The following is a 21367-nucleotide window of genomic DNA, read 5'->3' on the forward strand; positions in this document are numbered from 1 at the left end:
GGAAGGAATTATGCCTTGAGACTGTCCTTGGACTCAAGCTGACACATCAACTCTTTCCTGGGTCTCCAGAGAGTGGTAATATCCTCTGGTTTGCTGTAGCATGCAGTTAGAACAATTCTCGCCCATGGTGACATGGGGTAGAGTATAGGTACAAAAGGGCATGCTGGTTTTTGCAGTATCTCCATAAAGACAATGTAATTATAAGACTGTCTTATGGCTTTGTTGCTGTTATGTGTCTGTAAAGTGCTAATGGAAGAAAGTAATTGTGTTGGTCAAACAACTATAAAGTAGAGCCATTATATAAAATCCAGAAAACCTGTACGTTACTTTCCCAAGGATGAGTTCCAAAGTATCACAAACTGGAGGGCTTAAAACAATAGAAATTAATTACTTCACTGTTTTAGGTGCCTTACATCCAAAATCAAGATGTCATTAGGGCCACACTCTGAAAACTTTAGAGCAAAGAGCTTGTCTTGCCTCTTCCTAGTTTCTCTTGTTTTCTCTCCATATAAGGATACAAGTCATTGGATTAGAACTCACTTTAATACAGAATGACCTCATTGTAACTAATTACATCTAAAAAGACCCTTTTCCCAAGTTAGGTCACATTCTGAGGATCCAGGTTCATATGCATTTTGAGGAGTAACTATTCAACCCAGCACAGTTCCTATGGACAGTAGTAAAGACCCATCTCATATCTAGAAGGGTGACTGTGGTAGAAATAAATTCCAAGACTGCATTTGGAGAGAAGAAAATTAAAAAGAAGGCTAAATTCACAGCCCGGGCCAGTTTCCTTGTGGTAGACAGAATTCTGAGATGCTCTTCAAGATTCCCACTCCTGATGTGCACACACCTCCTCACGGTTACTCAATCAAACACTAATCTAATCCACAGATTGTTTAATATTCTAAACAAGTTGACCTGAAAAAGGAGATTATTCTTGGTGAGTCTGATCTAATCAGGCAATCACTTAATGAGACTGAATTCTTCCTAACAAAAGAGATTGAAACTATAAGAGGTATTCGACACAAGGGAAGTTCTTCACTGCTGTCTTTGAAGATAGATGTCCACATGACAAGAAATGCCATGTCTTTGAGCTGAGCTTTTCCACCAGCCATCAACCGCAAAAAAAGCAATATCTCAGGCCTACAATGGCAAAGAAATGAGTTCTACCACAACCACATGAACTTGGAAGAGGAAGCTGATCTTCAGATGATAACACAGCCTCATCAACACCTTAATTTTAAGCATGTTAGAACCTGAGCAGAGAATACAGCCAGGGCCTTGCCCAAATTTCTGAACTATAGAGTTAACAAATGAATATTGTTTTAAACTGAGAAGTCCTTGGTATCTTGATTGCAGCAGTAGAAAATACACTCTTACACTACAGTTAAAGCTTTGCCAGGAAGTAGTGTGCCCTAGAACCCTGCAGCAGGGACATCCTATTGGATGTGCTTCAACCCCAGACACACTTGAAACCTCAGAGCCCCTAACTTCTGAAATTGTCTTCTCCACTTTGCTGGTAGATTATAAGCCCTTTATTCTGTGAAGATCATGCAAAGACCTAATCTTAAGCAGGTGCTTTGAAAGATAATAAACCATGATATTCCTAAGAATGAGATTAGATGGGCAGACAACATGGATGTTGTTTGGCTCATATTACCCAAAGAATATCCATATTACCCAAAGAACATCCATATTACCCTGGATGGAGCCGCGGCATCTCGGCTTCAAGCCGCTGGAGCTCTGATCTGTGTCTGGCCAGAAAGATTAGCACCAGCAAACAGAAAAGAAAATTAAAAAAAAAAAACAAGAAAGAGAAGAGAAAGAAAGGATCTCAAAACATGGTAGAAGTAATGATTGAGATTTAGACTAAGAGGAAAGAGACAAAGAAACAACGGAAGTCCCAAGGACATTCATGAGCAAAATCAAGATGTCCCATGCCTTGAACAAAGGACACAGCAAGATGAATAAATATGTTGACATTTTTGGAAACCAGATTCTCATATATTGGAAGACAAAAATACGGAAAAGAGAAAGTAAGAAAGTACCTTACATGTTGGATTTGAATTGGAGATATGAATATGAACTTAACATACCTACCTTCATAGTAGAAATAAGCACATCTAGTCTCCAGATCGTGGTTTTTAAATAACATTTCATACTAAAAGGAACTAGAGGTCCTTAAGGAATGGCTGATCCCAGGGCTAGGCAGACAAAATACAAGTTGATTCTGGAATAGCTTGTTATGGCAGAAAACAAAAAGAAGAAAAATATGCTTAAAGACAATGGGGACCTATCAAAAGTACACAGGAGTCAGCTTGAGGAGTTTCATGCTGGCCAAATTTGGTATATCTAAGCAGAAAACAGAATAATAATACTAATGCAGTAGAGCACATTAGATAAGAATGTACATCATAGTGAAATTAAGAAACAACAGGCACAAAAATGACTGTACTTGGAAGAAAGATCCTCATTTCAGTAGTATGTCTGCTAATAAATGTAGAAGGAATTACTGAAAAAAAAAGTAATGGTATACACTTTTCCAATGGCAATTTTATAACGCTACGTCCCCATAGATAGAATATATGAGCGTGGGAACCAAGGTGTGAAAGTAGAAATGCGATTTTCACCATTAATTCTAATGACCCCCAGGGGAGTTTGTGCTTCTGGTCCCTACAATTTTAGGCTCTTAGGAAATTCTGTCCCTAGGTGAGAGATGCTTCCACAAGGAGACTGAGCAATGATTCTTCTCAATTTAAAGCTACAATTACTGCCTGCTAATTTTTTGGTTCTTCACGCATCCAAAGAAAGAATTAACTGTTCTTCCAGGGGTAACAGACTGATTACCATAAGGTGATAGACGTGCTACTGGTAATGAGGCCAAGGAGGAGTATAAGTGGAACTCAAGGATTTCTGGGATTCTGAGTTTCTGCTAATAATTGTAAATGAGGAATTTCAACAGCTGCAACCTTACAAGGGCAATGTAAACAGAATCCAGATGAAGATCGGGCTAATCCCACCTGGCATGGTGAAAATCTAAAATGGGTGTTAGAGGAAGAAGATGATAAATCGCGATTGTGGCTGTAGGAAAAACTGTGGCATGGAGGATGGGGGCTTGTTCCCTTGCTCTTCTTATAGTCTTTTTAGTTTTACTCATAGTAAAACTATGTGACCAGCCATCACTTGAAGAAACTTGCCAGGAAATGACAAGTAACATGGCACGTGAGGATCTAAACATTGCAAGAGATACCTGGTAGCAGCTATCCTTACTATCTAAGATGTCCTTACTATCTATGAATAAGAATAAAACTCATAGAACATTGTAAGAAACTTCACTGCACAGAAAAACAATCCAAGATTAATAACATCAATACTGAAGAAAACTGGAATAATTAAGGGAACAAAAACAAATTTTCAAAATGGTTTAATTTCTATTCACAGGGATAGATGAAAAGATATTATATCCTTAAGAATAAATAATAGGCTAAAGTTTCTGCTCAGCGAAAGAAACTATCAAGAAATGAAAAGGAAACCTATGGAATGGGTGACAATATTTGTAAACCATATACTTGACAAGGGATTAATACCCAAAATATATAAAGAATCCATCCAATTCATCCACAGGAAGAAAACAATCCAATTAAAACATGGGTAGAGGAGCCTTTCTAAAGAAGGCCCAAAGATGGCCAGCAGGCACATGGAAAGATATTCAGCATCACTAGTCATCAAAGAAATGCAAATCAAAACCATGAGATATCACCTCACACCTGTTAGAATGGTGGGGATGTAGAGAAAAGGAATCCTTGCACACTGTTGGTAAGAATGACGATTGGTGCAGCTACTAGGAAAACAGTATGGATATTCCTCCAAAAATTAAAAATAGACCTACTATATGATCCAGCAATCCCACTTCTGGGTACATTTTCAAAGTACTATCCGTACTCTTATGTTTACTGCAGCACTATTCAAGATATGGAAACAATCTATGTGTCCATCAACAGATGTATGGATAAAGAAGGCATGATACATACACATACACATACACACAAACACTATTCAGCCATGAAAAGGAAGGAAATCGTGCCATTTGCTAAAACATGGATGGAACTTGAGGGCATTATGCTAAATGAGATAAGCCAGACAGTGAAAGGTAAATACTGTATAATATCATCTATATGTGAATTCTAAAATAGATAAACTCATAGAAACAGAGAGTAGAATGCTTGGGGTTGGAGGAATTAGGGAGATGTTGGTGGAAGTATATAAACTTACAGTTAGAAGATGAATAAGTTCTGGGGGTCTATTGGACAACATTGTGACTATAGTTAACAATATTGTATTATAGGGGCTTCTGGGTGGATCAGTGGATTAAGTGTCAGACTTTGGCTCAGGTTATGATCTCACAGTTCATGAGTTCAAGCCCTGCATTGGGCTCTCTGCTGTCAGCACAGAGCTCGCTTCAGATCCCCTGTCTTCCTCTCTCTCTGTCCCTCCCCCTGTGTGTTCTCGCTCTCTCTCTCTTGAAAATAAACATTAAAAAAAATATATTATATGCATCAAAGTCGCTGAGACACTAGATATTAAATGTTCTCACCACAAAAAGAGAAATTATTATTATGGGATATGATAGATGTGTTAGCTAACAATATGGTGTTAATCATATTGCGATAAATAAATGTATGAAATCAACACCATGTACACCTTAAACTTACATAATGTTATATGTCAATTATATCTCAAAAAATACTTGGCACTTAATAAACTCTCAATTAGATATTTAAAAAAATAATAAGGTCATATAAATAAGTCACTTGAAAGTAAGGGCAACTGCTTTAAGAAGCTTGAAATGAAATAAAAATAACATTAAAAGAATTTCCTATAACGCAGAGCAAAAGAGCAAAACAAAAGACAAAAATTAAAATAATGTATAAAATGTTAAGGAGGATATGGGACTAAATCAGGATGACAAAATCTTTTTATTAGAAAGAAGGAACAGAAAACATAAAGAATGAAACCAAAGAATTAATGAAAAAATTCCCCAAAGCTTAAAATAGATAAAAGCATTCGTAATTAAAGGCCCTGCCAGATAATAAACAGTAGAGATAAAAAAGACTATCACCTTGGAACATCATGTTGAAATTTCAAAGAATGAAAGCTAAAAAGAAGATACGAAGAGCTTTCAAAAGAAGGATTAAGTTATTGGGAAAGAAATAAAACCTAGATTGTCAGCAACACTGGGTTCAAAGCTCAATAAAGTGATATCTTTAAAGTTCAAAAGAAAAATGATTTTGAATATTGAATTTTTTAACCCAAATTATGATTTAGGTCTATAAAAATTAAACATATTTGATCTTGCCAAGGCATCTACATTTACTTTCACATACCCATTTTGAAAATGAATTTGCTTGAGCATGTCTTTTAGCAAACCTGAAAAAAAAGAGAGAAAAATAGAAGAACCCTTGGACTCAAAGAACCAATGCTCTTAATTAAATGCAGAAGATAGTATAAGAAATCCCTAGATGACAGCTCCATAGCAGCAGGAAAAACAATCACTTTAATTTAAAACAAGAAGTCAAAAACCCTTTTGAAAATTATTTATTTAAAAATGTAGATAACAAGGATGATGCAATGGTACCTTGTCTTATTTATAAATCATATAAAACAAAGTCCTCGGAAAACAGGTTTTTTTAAACTCATTTGTTAGCATAGTCTGTATTGATGAGAAGCAACATATTATAATCTGTGTGATAATTTTTGTACATATTCATGTTTTATTTAAGAGATATTAAAATGTTTGAGTATGGAGTTTTACCTTCAACTCTATTGCTTCTGTTATAAAATTTATAATACCAGCCTGTTTTCCCCTATCTAACACCTGGAAGATATCTGAATTCCAAGTAACACCTTGCCCCAAGGTTTTCAGATGAGGGATTGAAGAACTATAATTATAATAGTAGCTCAGAAGACTGCATTCAGATTTGCAGATTTATACTTTAGAAACCAACTCTAATAGTTATAAATTTCGGAAGGCTGGCTTGTAAAGGTCACCTCTTCATTAGCACCACGGTGTTACTCAGGAATGACTGATTTGCTTCATCACCCACTGGAGCACACACTTCATCAATGTAGGGATTATTGTTTTCTACACCACCAAGATAACACAATGCGTAGGCCTATCAAATCAGACTAACATATTGGGGTCTATGCCTAGAATCAAAGAAAACTCATCATTTCAGAGACACAAGAATCAAGAAACACAGACAAAGTATACAGACATCTGACACGTGTAAAGTCACAGAACATGACCCTCCAGGTTTTTTCTGTTGGACATGTGCTCTCTGTCCCTGGATGTAGGCACCTCACACATTCGGCAGCATTTTAGGATTTAAAATACCTCCATTTTACACCTACGTAGTTAGAACTTACAGGAAATGTCTCAGGGACCCATACCCCACAGTATCATGTGTTTGCAATAGCAGTGCTAAACCAGAAACAAGTTATCAAAAATATTTTTACATAAAGATGCTCCTGCTAGCAAATACTGTTGTCTATTAACTAGAAGACTAATTATCAGCATGTTTATAATGACATTACAATGCCAGCTGCCTTCTCTCTGAGCATCCTCATGGCAAAGAGAAATAAATAGATTGCAGGCCAGCTGCTTGACTCCGTCTTTTCCACCTGTTACTTCCCTTGTGCCTATAGCAGTGTCTGGCACATAGGAATCTTCAAATAATCATTGCCTTAGTGACAAAATTAAATGAATCTTACCAATAGCTATTAGCAGTGTAAAACACTGTGTTCAGAAGGAATCTGGGGACAATATCTGGACTCCAATGAAATGGTACCACGTGAATTGGTAGCAACAGGTACACGTGGGACCATAGGAGAATTGTGACAGCCCAGTGTCCAAATGTGTCTCTTTACTGTCTTTCCAAATAGACTACAGGCTCCACAACCAACATAATTTAGTGTGCTAATGTTAACATCTAGAATTTACAAATTTTGAAAGTGAAAAAAAATATATAATGGCTTTTGACGTTCATTCACGAAGAGGCTCTAAATTCTTTAGTTTCATTCACATTTCCCTTTCTTCATTTATAAGAGTACTTCACTATTCCTATTCTTTGGTTTATTATTATCTTCAGTGAATTAATGGAACTGATGATTGTTTCCAATGGGCTTAGATGAACCTCATTCACATGCTATTGTAACCCAAAACTAGTTATGTGCAATCATCTGAATTAGTTATTAAGGGGGCCATAGTGAAATACCACGAACTAGGTGTTTTAAACAACAGAATTCACTTTCTTACAATTCTGGGACGCTAACAGTCTAAGATCAAAGTGTAGGCATAGTTAGTTTATTCTGAGATCTCTCTCCATGGCTTGTAGATGGCCATCTTTTGCTTCTGTCTTCAGACGCTCGTTTCTTTGTATGTGGGTGCCCTAATCACTTCTTATAAGGGACAAGTCCTATTGGATTAGGACCCACCTTAATGACCTCATACAACCTTAATTACATTTTCAAAGGCTTGAACTCCAGATACAGTCACATTGTGAGGTATTAGAGGCTAGTACTTCAAGATATGAATTGAAGGGGACACAATTTGGTCCATAATATCACCCAGAGAGTTGTCAAACCATTTATTACCCAGTAGACTTAGTTTTCAGCACTATTTTATTCTACTTAGCTTTAAAGAAATTAGTTTCTTTTCTCTCATGGAAAAGGATTATATTTCCTTCTCTAATAAGATTCTTTCCTGAGTACATGTGATCTGTTCTTTTTACTAAAGTAATCTCTCTTTTGGCAGGGGTACATTATTGACAGTACTGAATTCTATTAATAAAATTACAGAGGCCAAGAATTTACTACTTGAAATTATAAATCTCTGAAAAGGGAGTTGTTGGGGGGAAATTCACTCAAGAAATGCTTTCTGGTTAGAAAATCTAAATCTATATGAATAAAATGTAGTAGTTTCTGGAATCATGAATAATTTGATGATAATCAAAATATGCAAAATAATACAGTGAAAATTAGGGAGTTGTCAATGGCTTTTGAGAAATTGCCAAAGCCTATAAGGAAAATATTATTTAGAAAAATGCCGATTACTGCTAAAAATAATAATAATAATAATAATTTCTCTGTGTGTCATCAACAACCTAATTTTTTCATCAAAAATCTCAACTTTGCTACAATTTCTGCTTTATAACTTTGTATTTAAGAATTCATGCCTATAGGGGCACCTGGGTGGCTCAGTCAGTTAAGCGTCCGACTTCGGCTCAAGTCATGATCTCATGGTTCATGAGTTTGAGCCCTGCGTCAGGCTCTGTGCTGACATCTCAGAGCCTGGAGCCTGCTTCAGATTCTGTGTCTCCCTCTTTCTGCCATTCCCCTGCTCAAAATCTGTCTCTCTGTCTCTGTCTCTCTCTCAAAAATAAATACATATTTAAAAAAAAAAGAATTCATGTCTGTGAAGATTTATATCTATCTTCTATTATTCAAAACATTATAAGACTCCAAAATGTTCAATTATTTGGAAGGCAAAAAGAGAAAAACCACACAAATAAATTATCTAAGACCTTCGGTATGTGTTATATGTAATTTGTTGGTGTGCAAGTGTCTCTTAATTTCTTTAATCTATTTTTTTTCCCTAAACCATATGAAGAAATGGATCATGTCTGTGTTTTGAATTACAGTAAATAATATATCAAGTTGCCTAGCAAGTGAGATTACAAATTAAGTAATAAAAGTATCTTTCAGACTTCCAGTTACAGCTCAAATATGTAGAGATAGGAAGAAAACAATTATTCTGACCATTTTAAGAAGAAAAAGATGGACAAACTGAAAATCAATGACTTGTCATGAACCCTGAGGTCTTAGGACAAACCACCAGTAACTCAGGCACCTCTAGGGAGAGATACAGGATCCAACAATTTGCTTTCCTAGGCAGAAGCCACTGGACCCACATAAGCCAAAAGGAAGATTAAACTAGAAATTAGGACAAATTTCTGGGGCCTAATTATGGGCTATCATAAAAATGAGAAGCAACTGGAGACAATAGTCACAAAGACGTCATCACACTTGTATATCTTTCCTACAGGAACCCCAGAGACCTCAAAGCTGTGGACCTACATAATGTACCCACTGTCCATGGCATAGAAAGTGCCCATAGCCCATGGAGAGGATGGGTAAAATACACAGAAATCCTTTTCCTTGTAGAACAGAATCTGGATCTACAAAGGGAAGAAAATCAACAGAGTCTGCTTGTTAAAATTCCATTACAGCTGGGGGAAATGAATTCAGTACAGCCCCAGCCTCTTAGTCTCATTGAAGGACACAAAAAGCCATAATCTGCAGGAAGGATGGCCTAAAGGATATGGACTAGGAATACTGGAGGTATTCCTAGGAAAGGGATTAGGACAGCAGAGGGAAAAATCTCTAGCCCTGAAGAAAAACAGGAACACTTGTGAAAATGGTATCCCCATAACACAGGTCCACCATGTATTCCAAAGACTGAGACTTAGAAGATTTGAGAATGTCTTTCCTGCATCCTGTCACCATTATAGTAAATCTTCATCAATAACAGTAGATTGATAACCAGGAGAGATAAAAGAGGTAGACTTTCTTTGAGAAAACAGAAGCCCCAAAGCCAGAAGGAGATTAGAAACAAGGTCACTAGAGGAATTTGAAGGCTGTGGTTCCCATACAAACAACAGACTCCAAACACAGCTCAAGTTCTGGGTAAATTAACAAAATCTCCCACAGTAAAGTCTTGTCTACCAAAGTATCTATTTCCAAAAAATTGCCAGCATTCTAAAAGACAAGAAATGTACAACATGTGAAGACAAATTAATGGCCAAAACCATACTCAGATATGACATAGGCATTGAAATTATCAGACAGGAAATTTAAAACAATTAAAAGGAAACAACTTGCAAGACAAGATGAATAACATTATCAGAGAAATGCAAACCATCAGAAATAATCAAAAGGAAATAGTAGAAACCAAACAATGGCAAAAATTAAAAATACCTTCAACACACTCATGTGTAGACTCAATGCAGTCAAGGAAAGAATCAGTGAAATTGAAAACTGGCCAATAGAAATTATTCACATTGAAATTCCAGGAGAAAAAAATAACAAGGCAAACACATAGAATAAAACACCCAAGAACTTCAGGATAATAAACAATGAACAATGTAACATTCACAGCTTCATAACTGCCAATGGAGAAGAGAGATTGGAGCAGGAAACCTATTTAAAGAAATAATTACCAAAACTTCACACATTTTTTATAGCCAGCAAACTACAGATCCAAGTAGCACACACCATATAAAACAGAATATAAAGACAAATCAAAACAAACAAACAAACAAAATTCACATCCAGTATATTATATTCAAACCACAGAAAACAAAGATACATAAATTAGCCAGAGATGGGGAAGGTGGGGAAGACCTTAAGATGAACAAGAACAAACATTACACCAGACTTCTCATTAGAAATAATTCAAGGAAGAAGATACTGGAGTGAAATCTCAAGGTATTGGGGGAAAAAACTGACAACTAGATTTTATATCTAGAGAAAATTTTCTTTAGGAAAGTAACAACTTTCTCAGATAAACAAAAGTTGAGGGAATTTATTACCAACAGACCTGCCCTATAAAGAAATGTTAAAGGAAGTTCTTCAGCCAGAAGGGACGTGAAATAGGTCAGACAACTGGATCTATGCCGATTAAAGAAGAATGTCAGGAAAGGAATATATTAAGATATAATATAATTTGATATTTTTCTCATTGTTCAAAATTTTAAGAGAGTATACAATATGTAAAATTCAGACAAATGTGTCTATATTTGAATGATGCAGATTTTTCAGCAGAAACCATGATATTTTCAACATAAGAGTTGGGATAACTGCTTAACCATGTGCAAAAAAAAGACCCTCAACACAATCTACATAAACTCACATTCTCTCTCTCTCTCTCTCTCTCTCTCTCTCTCTCTCTCTCTGCCTCTCTATATATAGAGAGACAGAGAGAGAGAGAGAGAGAGAGAGAGAGAGAGATGATATAGATATAGATTCTCTCTATATATATATAGAGAGAGAGAGAGAAAGAGAGAATATATATATATATATATATATATAGAGAGAGAGAGAGAGAGAGAGAGAGACATGTAGATATAGACGTGTAGATATAGATATATAGATATAGATATATATCTCAAATCAGGTCATAGATCCAAATGTAAAAACCTAAAACTATAAAACTTTTAAAAGGAAATAAGATAAAGGAGAACATCTTTTTGACTTGTGATTAGACAAAAAGTTCTTAGACCTGACCCTAAGAGCATAATTCATAAAGAGAAAGATTGATAAAATGGATTTCACGAAGATTTTTCATTTCTCTGCAAAAGACACTGTCAACAGACTTGGATAAATGTCTGCGAATCACATATCTCTAAAGCACTTATATCCACAATATATAAAGAACACTCAAAATTCAAATAAAAGGAAACTAATCATCCAATTCAAAAATGGACAAAATATCTGAAGAGACACTCTATCAAATAGGATATACACATAACAAATAGTGATACGAAAATATGAACAACATCATTTAGGGAACTGCAAATTAAAATGTCAGTGGGCTGTCACTACAGACTGATTAGAATGGCTAAAATAAAAATTCTGATAGCATATAGCTGATGAGGCTGTAGAGAAAATGAAAACCTCACACGACGCTGGTGGAAATGCAAAATGGTATAGCCCTTTTGGAAAACACTATCAATTTTTTGTAATATTCTATATATACTTACTATATAGTAAAGCAACCCACTTCCAGGTGTTTACCCTAGAACAAGAAATTTACATTCAAAAAACACCTATACATGAATGCATATGGTAGGTCTACTCATTGTAGCCCATATTTGAAAACAACCAAATATTATTCAGTTGGTACATGGATACATAATGGAACATGAATCAGTAGTAAAGTGGACCAACTACTGATAGACCCAATAAGTTGCATGGATTTCAAAGGCATTATGTGGAGTGCAAGGATCCAGTCTCAGTGCGTTTCTAGTGTTTGCCAGAGGCTCATGGTTGGGTGTATATGTGGCTAGATGATTGTGTAGCTGCGAAGAAGTCTTGTGGAGACGTAAACATATGCTGTTCCCTAATTGGCAGTTGTTACACAAACCTGTACGTGTAGTAAAATTCACAGAACTATACAGCAAAACAAATGAATTGTAATGTGTTACTTATGTATTTATCATTTATTTTCAAAAACAAGAATAAATAAATAAGGAAATTGTGAATGGAGGCAAAGTTGACGGGTAGGCTTGGTTTATCGCATACTATTTCCCAGAATCCCCTCCCCTTTAAGTTTCAAGGCTGGGGTAGATTAAAAGAGGATTTGCAGGAGATTTAGAATGAGAATATGAAACAGTGACTGTCACCATCTAAATGCCATTGAAGTTGCGAGGGGGGACGCCTGGGTGGCTCAGTGTGTTGAGCTTATGGTAGGATTAAGCCCTTATGGTTTGTGGTTTGTTATGCAGCATTACTGAGGCAAAATATAACTAATGCACTTATTAACAGTCTGTATTGTCATTAACAGTACTTGCTACCCTCTGTTGAGGACCACCTATCGATGCACCAGGCACTATGCTAGGTACTACATATGGTTTATTCTACATCCTGGCGTTAAAAAGAGTGGATTTTAGAGAATCTGAGTTGTCTTAGATTACCTAAATATTAAATGCTACACCTGAAATCCAAACTCAAAACTCCAGCGCCTACTTTCTTTCTTCTGCATTCTTCTATCTCCTCACAGCTAGAAAATAATTTAGAGCCTGGGATAAAATTTTAATGGGAAATATGCTATCCCTTCTCCTGAAATGGAAAATACGTTATCTCTGCTCCTGATTATACTTAGCTCTGCTTAAAAACACCTACCCACACACCCTTTTTAGTGACAAGACATTAATAGACACTTAAAGAAGAAAATAAGTCCAAATGATGTGGTTTTGTCAGAAAACCCCCCAAGGAAACTAACAGAACCTATACATAAACTAACTTAATCGAGCTGACAATGCTTCATTTTCAAAGAAGATCAGCAACACCCAAAAACTAAGAAAGACAATACACACTGTTAATAAGTATATTGGTTATATTTTGCCCCAATAATGCTTCATAACAAACCACAAACCATAAAGGCTTAAAATTCTCATGCTTTTTCTACTCTACCTTACTAACTTCCATTTAAATTAATATATTTTTAAAATTTTCATTTGCTCTTTTCCTTGTTACTTGAAGCTCTATGCAGTATAACACTTTTATAAATATATTTTAAAAAGTAAAAATGTCTGTACCATAGCAAACAACCTTTGGCAATTCTCTTTTTTTTATATATAATTTCTTTTGCTTACCTTGAGAACTTGGGTAGGCAATTAAGAAAAGAAATAAAACATCTCTTGTGCTCTTTTTCATAGTTTTACAAAGGCAGAGGAAACTATCTGGCTTTCTCTAGCTTAGGGATCATTAAAAAGTTGCCACTTTGATGTGTGTGCAGAAAAAAAAAAAACAGTTTCTCTAGGAATTGCTCACAGGTTCCTGGATATGTCAAAAGAGAACAAACAGAAAGAAATGAAGACGCTAGAAATCTCAAGTGGCTGGTGAGAGGTTTAGAAAATAAAAATCCTCAATAATGCATAGCTCACGATTCTTTTCATCAAGCACGATGACATTGTAATATTTTCCTCATTGTTTCAATAATAAAATCACTAGAAAAGGCACAACTTCTTTTCCCAAATAAGTGAAGGTCATGAGGATATGAGCAAAGAATGGATTACTTGCTGATGTACATAAAATAAAGGTATAAATAATTTGTTACATCTCCTCACATAAATTTTGTATTTTGAGCTAAAATCCTAGTTTCTATTTATTTCCTTTTGCTCTTCCCATATCGTATCCCGGGAAACATAGACCTTGCTTTCATTTTTTTTATTATTATAATAAGAACTGTACTTTCTTTTTCAGATTTCACTAGGGATTGCAGTACAAAGAACATTTACCTCTCTCACTGTTTAAAATGTCCTTAGCCGCTATCACCCTGGCACAAAAGCTAGTTAAATTTAGACTGTGTTCAATTCTCCCAGTTAATTTTGGACCCTTACCTTTTTAAATATACTGCTTAGGATATGAATGCAGGCCAAACACTGCAACTCCCCCATTCTCTTGATAGAAATGAGGATGAGCCACTATTTTTTTCTGTATTTTAGCAAACGGTGAACCTTTTTATGAAATAAAATGCACACATCATTACAACTTCTCATTAAATATGTACTAGGGAGATAATGCTACTGCTGAATAGCTAGAGTTATTACTCTTTCAACAATTTAACAGCTCTCTTCTTGTCATTGTAAGACTTTTTTTTTTTTGCCTTCTCTGATTATATGAGTTATTGTTAATTTCAACAAAAATGCTAGGGCTTTCTTCCCTGCAAGCAAGGATTGGCAAACTGGTTACAGTGCAGTTGAATATATTTCGCAAATATTATCAGAATAAAAAATGGTTTTGGGGGCACCTGGGTGGCTCAGTTGGTTAAACGTCAGAGTCTTGATTTCAGTTCAGGTCATGATCTTACTCAGGGTCATGAGATTGAGCCCTGCATCCAGCTCTGTGCTGAGTGTGGAGCCTGCTTGGGATTCTCTCTCTTTTTCCCCTTACTTCCCCACTTTCTCTCTCTCAAAAAAAATGGCTTTGATAATATAGTTACTTCTATTTTATTTCATGTAAACACTATAATATACTCCTTCATGATAAAATTTTTAAAACTTTCCTGTAGTAGAAAAGTAAAACCAATAAGAATTTAGCTGGGAATGTACTGATAGAACTTAATGATTTATCAAACAAAGACTGAGAAAAATGTCACAGCTTTATATCTTAATATTACACACACAGATGACATTTTAATGCATGTAATGGTTATGGTAATTATTTCATTTTCCTTAAACATCATAAATAGCTAATTCATGATGGAAACAAACGTAAAACTTCCATTTTATGTTACCTGAAATAATGGGAATAGTGGGAAAGTGCTAACAGAACTGAGAGATGCAGAAAATAACTTCTGAAAAGAAAACTATCGAGATTTATAGGTAATATTTAACATATATTATTGTTTCAAATTATCATTCATGCTTGATACAACTTTTTCAAGTTTAATTTTATATAAGTACACTAGACTGACCATAATGGACCAACTTAATCTAAAAGTTTTTTAAAAATTGCTTCTAGTTTTTGAAGTTACATGAACAAAAATGGCATTTCAGTCATTATATCTATGAATTCAGAGCCTGCTTCATTATTTCCAAAGTCTAAAATGTATTTGTAAAGATGGTCCAATGCACTCAGATGGTTATAGAGGCTGTTGTGATATAGCACAATAAACCCTTTTGAGAACTGGAAGAAAGAGTTTTATTCTATGTTCATCTGCTAGCAACCTGTGTTAGTTACCTTGGGCAAATGAATGGGACTCACCCTGTAGCTTTTTCTTTTGCAGTAAGAGAGGAAATTTGACTAACATGTATCTCTAAGGCCTATTTAAATGTAAAAGCTGAAACTCCATCACTGATGACTCTTTACTACTCATGAAAATGAAATACACATTTCACCACATGCCAGATTTTAAGCCATCTAAGAAGCAAAGGTAATTTGACTCTTGCTACCTGCTAAATCCCCATGCCGGGCTTAATGCCTAATGTGGCATAGGTGACTCACTCAATACATGTGCTGAGTAAATGAACAAGTGAATGAATGAATGAATGAATGAATGTTTTCTCCAGATAGTTATATTTTTCTTGTCATGCAACTATCTGGACTGATTTTTTCTTTCATATTTTAACTTTGCTCTCATTTTTGTCATTATTACCAGGATACTTACTGTGCAAGTCTAACGAATGAAATGTTCAACAGTAGCTCAGTTTCCTTTGCTGATTTGATGTGGGTAACCTTGACTTGCCAGGCCCTCATTCACAAGCTATAAAGTTCCAAGAAAAATGTATTCTCCCCAGGAACTAAAAAATTATTTAAAATTATAGAAAATGTGGAACATTTGCTCCAAGTAGAGTGAACAAGAAAATTCAGAACTTCCCTCCTGCTAAGCACCAGAGGCAAAGTGTAAACAGCACTGGGACTTTAGAGGGCTACGAAGTATTGCCAGACCAAGATCTGGCCAGGGATGGAAATCCAGAGAGAATTGTTCTTCAATTCTGAAATAGGTACCTGAGACTCTGTAAGTACGAACTGCATGTTTGGTGGTCTTGTAGCATCAGGAGGATAAAAGTTGATATTCAGAGCCATGCAAAGTGGGGCTCTGTTAAACAATTTTCTATTTACATGGGGGCCCTGAAAAACTGAACCCCAGAAATAAGGATGAACTTAATGTCCTTCCAAACTCAAATCTCAGTCCCTGAAACTGGGATTAGATGACCACACGCCGCTACTTTCCCCGAGAGATGCATGACAGAAGCAAATGAAAATTGCCTCAAGACATTAAAGTTATTTTAACTTCCAAATAATTTCTCAAGTTTGTTTGTTTGTTTATTTATTTATTTATTTATTTATTTATTTATTTATTTAGAGAGACAGAGCATGAGCAAAGGAGGGGCAGTGAGAGGGAGAGAGAGAATCCCAAGCAAGCTCCACATAGCCAGAGTCAGCACAGAGAAAGCAGGGCTTGATCCCACGAACCACTAGGTCATAAGCTGAGCCGAAATCAAGAGTCAGACACTGACCCGACTGAGCCCTCCAGGCACGCCCCCCGCAGTGATCCATAAAACAATTTTATCAAATATAATCCTTGGCACACAATAACAAGAACCAAGCTAGCCGAAATTTTGTGTTTATTTTTACAGGCAAGGTCACTCTTTATCCTTCTAACAGCACATTCAACTTTCATGTAAATTCCTCACTGAGTATAAATTTCAAAGTCTTGATTTGTTTCCTATTCCTTCACATGTATTTTAATCAGGACATGAAAGAATCATAAATTCTCAGCTTGGCAACTGGAAAATTTTCAAGAAACGTGTTGCAGTATTCCTTTAGTATATAGAAGTACTGGGCATTTTCTGATATGACAGCATTTTTGTTACTGCCAAAGTAAAATAACATTGTCCAGGGAATTTTTTTTTTATTCTAATGAGTATTGACATAATTAAAATAGATATAGTTGGAGACATTCTGATCTATAGTTGCCATTTATTTCTACTGACAGCGTTTTGAAATTATGTATTGATGTTGGAGAAGGGAGAGCCTATGAACTCCAAAAGAATGTATGTGTTCCCAATATTTTTATGTGTCCTTAATATTTTACTTGGGAAACTATGGTGTAGTTAGTAGTCATATGCATTATGGTCAATACACTCTTCTTCTTCTTCTTCTTCTTCTTCTTCTTCTTCTTCTTCTTCTTCTTTCTCTTCCTCTTCCTCTTCCTCTTCTTCTTTTTTAATGTTTATTTACTTTTGAGAGAGAGAGAGATGCAAAAGGGTAGAGAGAGAGGGAGACACACAATCCAAAGCAGGCTCCAGACTCTGGGCTGTCAGCACAGAGTCTGATGTGGGGCTCAAACTCACAGAGTGTGAGATCGTGACCTGAGGCGAACTCAGGCGCCTACCCACATGATCCACCCAGCTACCCTGCCAATATGGTCTTCTTAAGCAAAAATATATACAGCAGCAGATATCAAAACATGTCTTTTCTTGTTTTTTAAAAAGAATTTCTAAACTATTAAATGACCAAACATTTTTTCCAGATATGGTGGATGTTACAGAATATGGTGACATTACAGAATATGGTGGACCTTACAGAATGAGGTGACATTACAGAATATGGTGACGTTACAGAAGATGTTGAAGATCCTTTAGCTTAGTATCCAACCAATCTCTTGAATTCTAATTACTGTGTCCAATGTTTGGTCATGAGATTGATGAGCTGAATCAGGAGGGAAATGAAGACAGAAAAAAGAAGATGAGGAGATGGAAAGGGAAGGGAGAAAAGGGTGAATTTGGTGGTGCAGGAATGGATGAGGACAAGAGGCCTTGCCTTCCAAGGACATCAAGAAGGGAGAAGAATTAGCCCAGGAAAAAGGCTAAGGGTGATAAAAACCAAACAAACAACCTTTGCTATTTGAGTAGGAAAGAGGCATCATTATTTGTTGGTAAGTCAAAAATACTGAAAACCTCCTTCACCTAGGAGTGAGTGTTACACAAAGTTATAAACACCTAAGTAACTAATAGCTGGCACTTACTCTGTGCTGCACACTGTTCAAAGCCCAAGGCCAGCTGGCGAGGTTGCACAGGTTGGACCCAGCAGAAGATGGTCACCGTCATGGAGTAGTGACTGGTCACTGTGTCCCAGCTACCTCTCTGCTAGTCACATCATGCACCTAGTGGTGCAACTAAAACCAAGACCTTCCTCTAGTTCACCTGAGATGGGCATCTCCCACTCAGAGGTGACTCTTCCTAAGCATTGGATACCTGTGAACTCATTTTATCCTTCCAACACAAAGGATATGGACAATAACATCACTTTTACTAATAACGTTTGCATAGCATTTCCTAATTTATGCAATGAAATTTTACAACTATGCAATATTAATTAAGTATTGATAGTCCCATTTTACAGGTACACAGAAATTAAGTTACTAAGTCAAGGTCATAAAGAAGGTAGTAACCAGACTGGCATATGAGGTGAGGAAATCTAGTCCCTGGATCCCTGCTCCTAGCAGCGGTTCCTAGCAACGGTTCCTCTTACTCCCTCCCAGCTGTTTTTCTGTCCCTTTTCCCTGTCTTCTCCACTCTCTTTCTTTCTCTCTTTCTCTTCTTTATTCCTCTATACTTTCGCTATCCCACGTTGTCTCTCTTTTTCCAAACCAAGCTTAAAGGAGGCTCACATGTTAATTGAAAGTTTCTGGATAACCGGTTCTTGATTCATAAACAGATGATTACTCCTCTTGCAGAATCACAAATATATAGATTTTAATCTATTAATTTCCATGTACTGTTTCTTGTTCTGTTATCGCTAGCAAATACTTATGCACACACACACAAGTAAATTAGTTTACTAACACAAAATTTAAAAAAATTAACCAAGGGTTTTGTTAATTTTCTTCCAAAAAATTGAAGAACCAGGAGCATTCTATAAGTATAACCTCTCAATAAGAACCCGCACCATCTGGTTTACATGACTTTCTGCATGTTACTCTCATAAAAATGAATATAAATTTTATCTTTAAAGTGATTGTTTTACATTTTATTTTGTCAGAGCAACTTACTTACAAAAAAGAAACGTGATAGGAAAATGTCAAGTGTTTAATATTTCTTCGAAATACATGTAGACTCGTTCACTTTTTCTGTTCCACCAGCAGCTAATTTGGGGGTAATATGTTAGCAAACAAATAATGTTGCAAAGATCTACTTTTTTGCAGTAAAGATTTAGAGAGGTGCTTAGACTTGATGCTGCATGACAGGGTTGAAGCAGTTCTTGGTATCATCTTCCGTGAGGGCAAGAGGTTAATAAATGGTCTAACATTAGTGCTTATTCAGTTGCCCACTTGATTTGCTTCTAAGTGATTCATCTTCCAAGATGAAGACACTGATACTTCAAGATAAAACATGGTTGGGGCACCTGGGTGGCTCAGCCGGTTAAGCATCCGACTTCAGCTCAGGTCGGATTCTCATGGTTCATGGATTCCAGCCCTGCATAGGGCTCTGTGCGGGCAGTTCGGAGCCTGGAGCTGCTTAAGATTCTGTGTCTCCCTCTCTCTCTGCCTCTCCCCCTCTCACGCTCTGTCTCTGTCTCTCTCTCTCTCTCAAAAATAAACATTAAAAAAAATTTAAAAATTAAAAAAAGATAAAACATGGTTATCGAATGTATAATTTTTTAATGTAGAAAATAATTTTAAGTGCCTTGTCTCAAAATGTATGATGCACAGGTCTTTTCGAAGTAAACCCACCGGGGCGCCTGGGTGGCGCAGTCGGTTAAGCGTCCGACTTCAGCCAGGTCACGATCTCGCGGCCCGTGAGTTTGAGCCCCGCGTCAGGCTCTGGGCTGATGGCTCAGAGCCTGGAGCCTGTTTCTGATTCTGTGTCTCCCTCTCTCTCTGCCCCTCCCCCGTTCATGCTCTGTCTCTCTCTGTCCCAAAAATAAATAAACGTTGAAGTAAACCCACCAAATAGCTACTTATAGTTTGTGCAAGGCCTTCTAGCAGTGCTTTATCGTAAAGAAAACACTTTTCACTTTGTAACACACTGACATCATATCAAATTGATCCATATGAAAGGCTGGAAAGGCAGCAATAGAGTCCGCCTTAAGCTATGCATTAATGCTTTTAAAAAGAAGGAAAACACGTTGTAAATAAAAAGTTTAATCCTCAGAATTAATCAGGAGGAGAAAGCCTTGCAGTTGGTGCACAGATTGCAAGAAGATACCCACGGTGTAAGAGGTAGCTGGAACAGATCACAGCTCCAAGGCCATGACCATGTGAGTGAAATGGCCAAATAGACCCACGCAACCATGCACATATGATCTGAATGAATAGAATTAAAACAACAACCAAAGTATACAACCCCAAAGGTGTTTTCTATAGTCGACATTTTCACACACACACACACACACACACACACACACACACACACATTTACATGTTGTCCAATAACAACATACTGAAATCTTCAGTATATCAGATAAAAACATACTGAAAGTTAGAGTGCACATACAGATATTGTTTGAATATTCAAAACTTTAGATTGCTATAATGCCATGCATTTTCAATATCATATCATAAATGTAAAGCAGAGGGCCTGTATTCCCGGTGTCCCTCTCGTCCCTCCCAGCTCCCAAGCGTGCGTCACCTCACCACCCACTGACAGGAGGGAATAGCCCTGGTGATTCTACAACGTGCTGCTAGAAACAACATGTTCAGCCTTCAAACATCTCGAAGTCTGAATTTTCTAAAAATAAAATGACATTTTGTCTGGATGACTTTATTAAGTTTTAGAAACACAGTGCCAGGTGTTTTACATGGAATTGGTTTCCCTGGTACAGATTCGACATATATTAAAGACACAGGAAGAGGGAAAGAAATACTCACACCCACCTCACCACACTCCTCCCTCAAACACCAGTGAGAGCATTTCGTAGTTTTAATTAATTTGTCTTTTAAAAGTTAATTTCCTCGGAAAAAAGTACAGTTTGGACAAAAATATATATTTAGACAAACTTAGGTATTTAAAAATGTATGTGCTTGGGGTGCCTGGCTCAGTTGGTTAAGCATCCAACTTCAGCTTACGTCAAGATC

Source organism: Prionailurus viverrinus, chromosome A1 (assembly GCF_022837055.1).
Source record: "Prionailurus viverrinus isolate Anna chromosome A1, UM_Priviv_1.0, whole genome shotgun sequence".
Classification (NCBI taxonomy): Eukaryota; Metazoa; Chordata; class Mammalia; order Carnivora; family Felidae; genus Prionailurus; species Prionailurus viverrinus.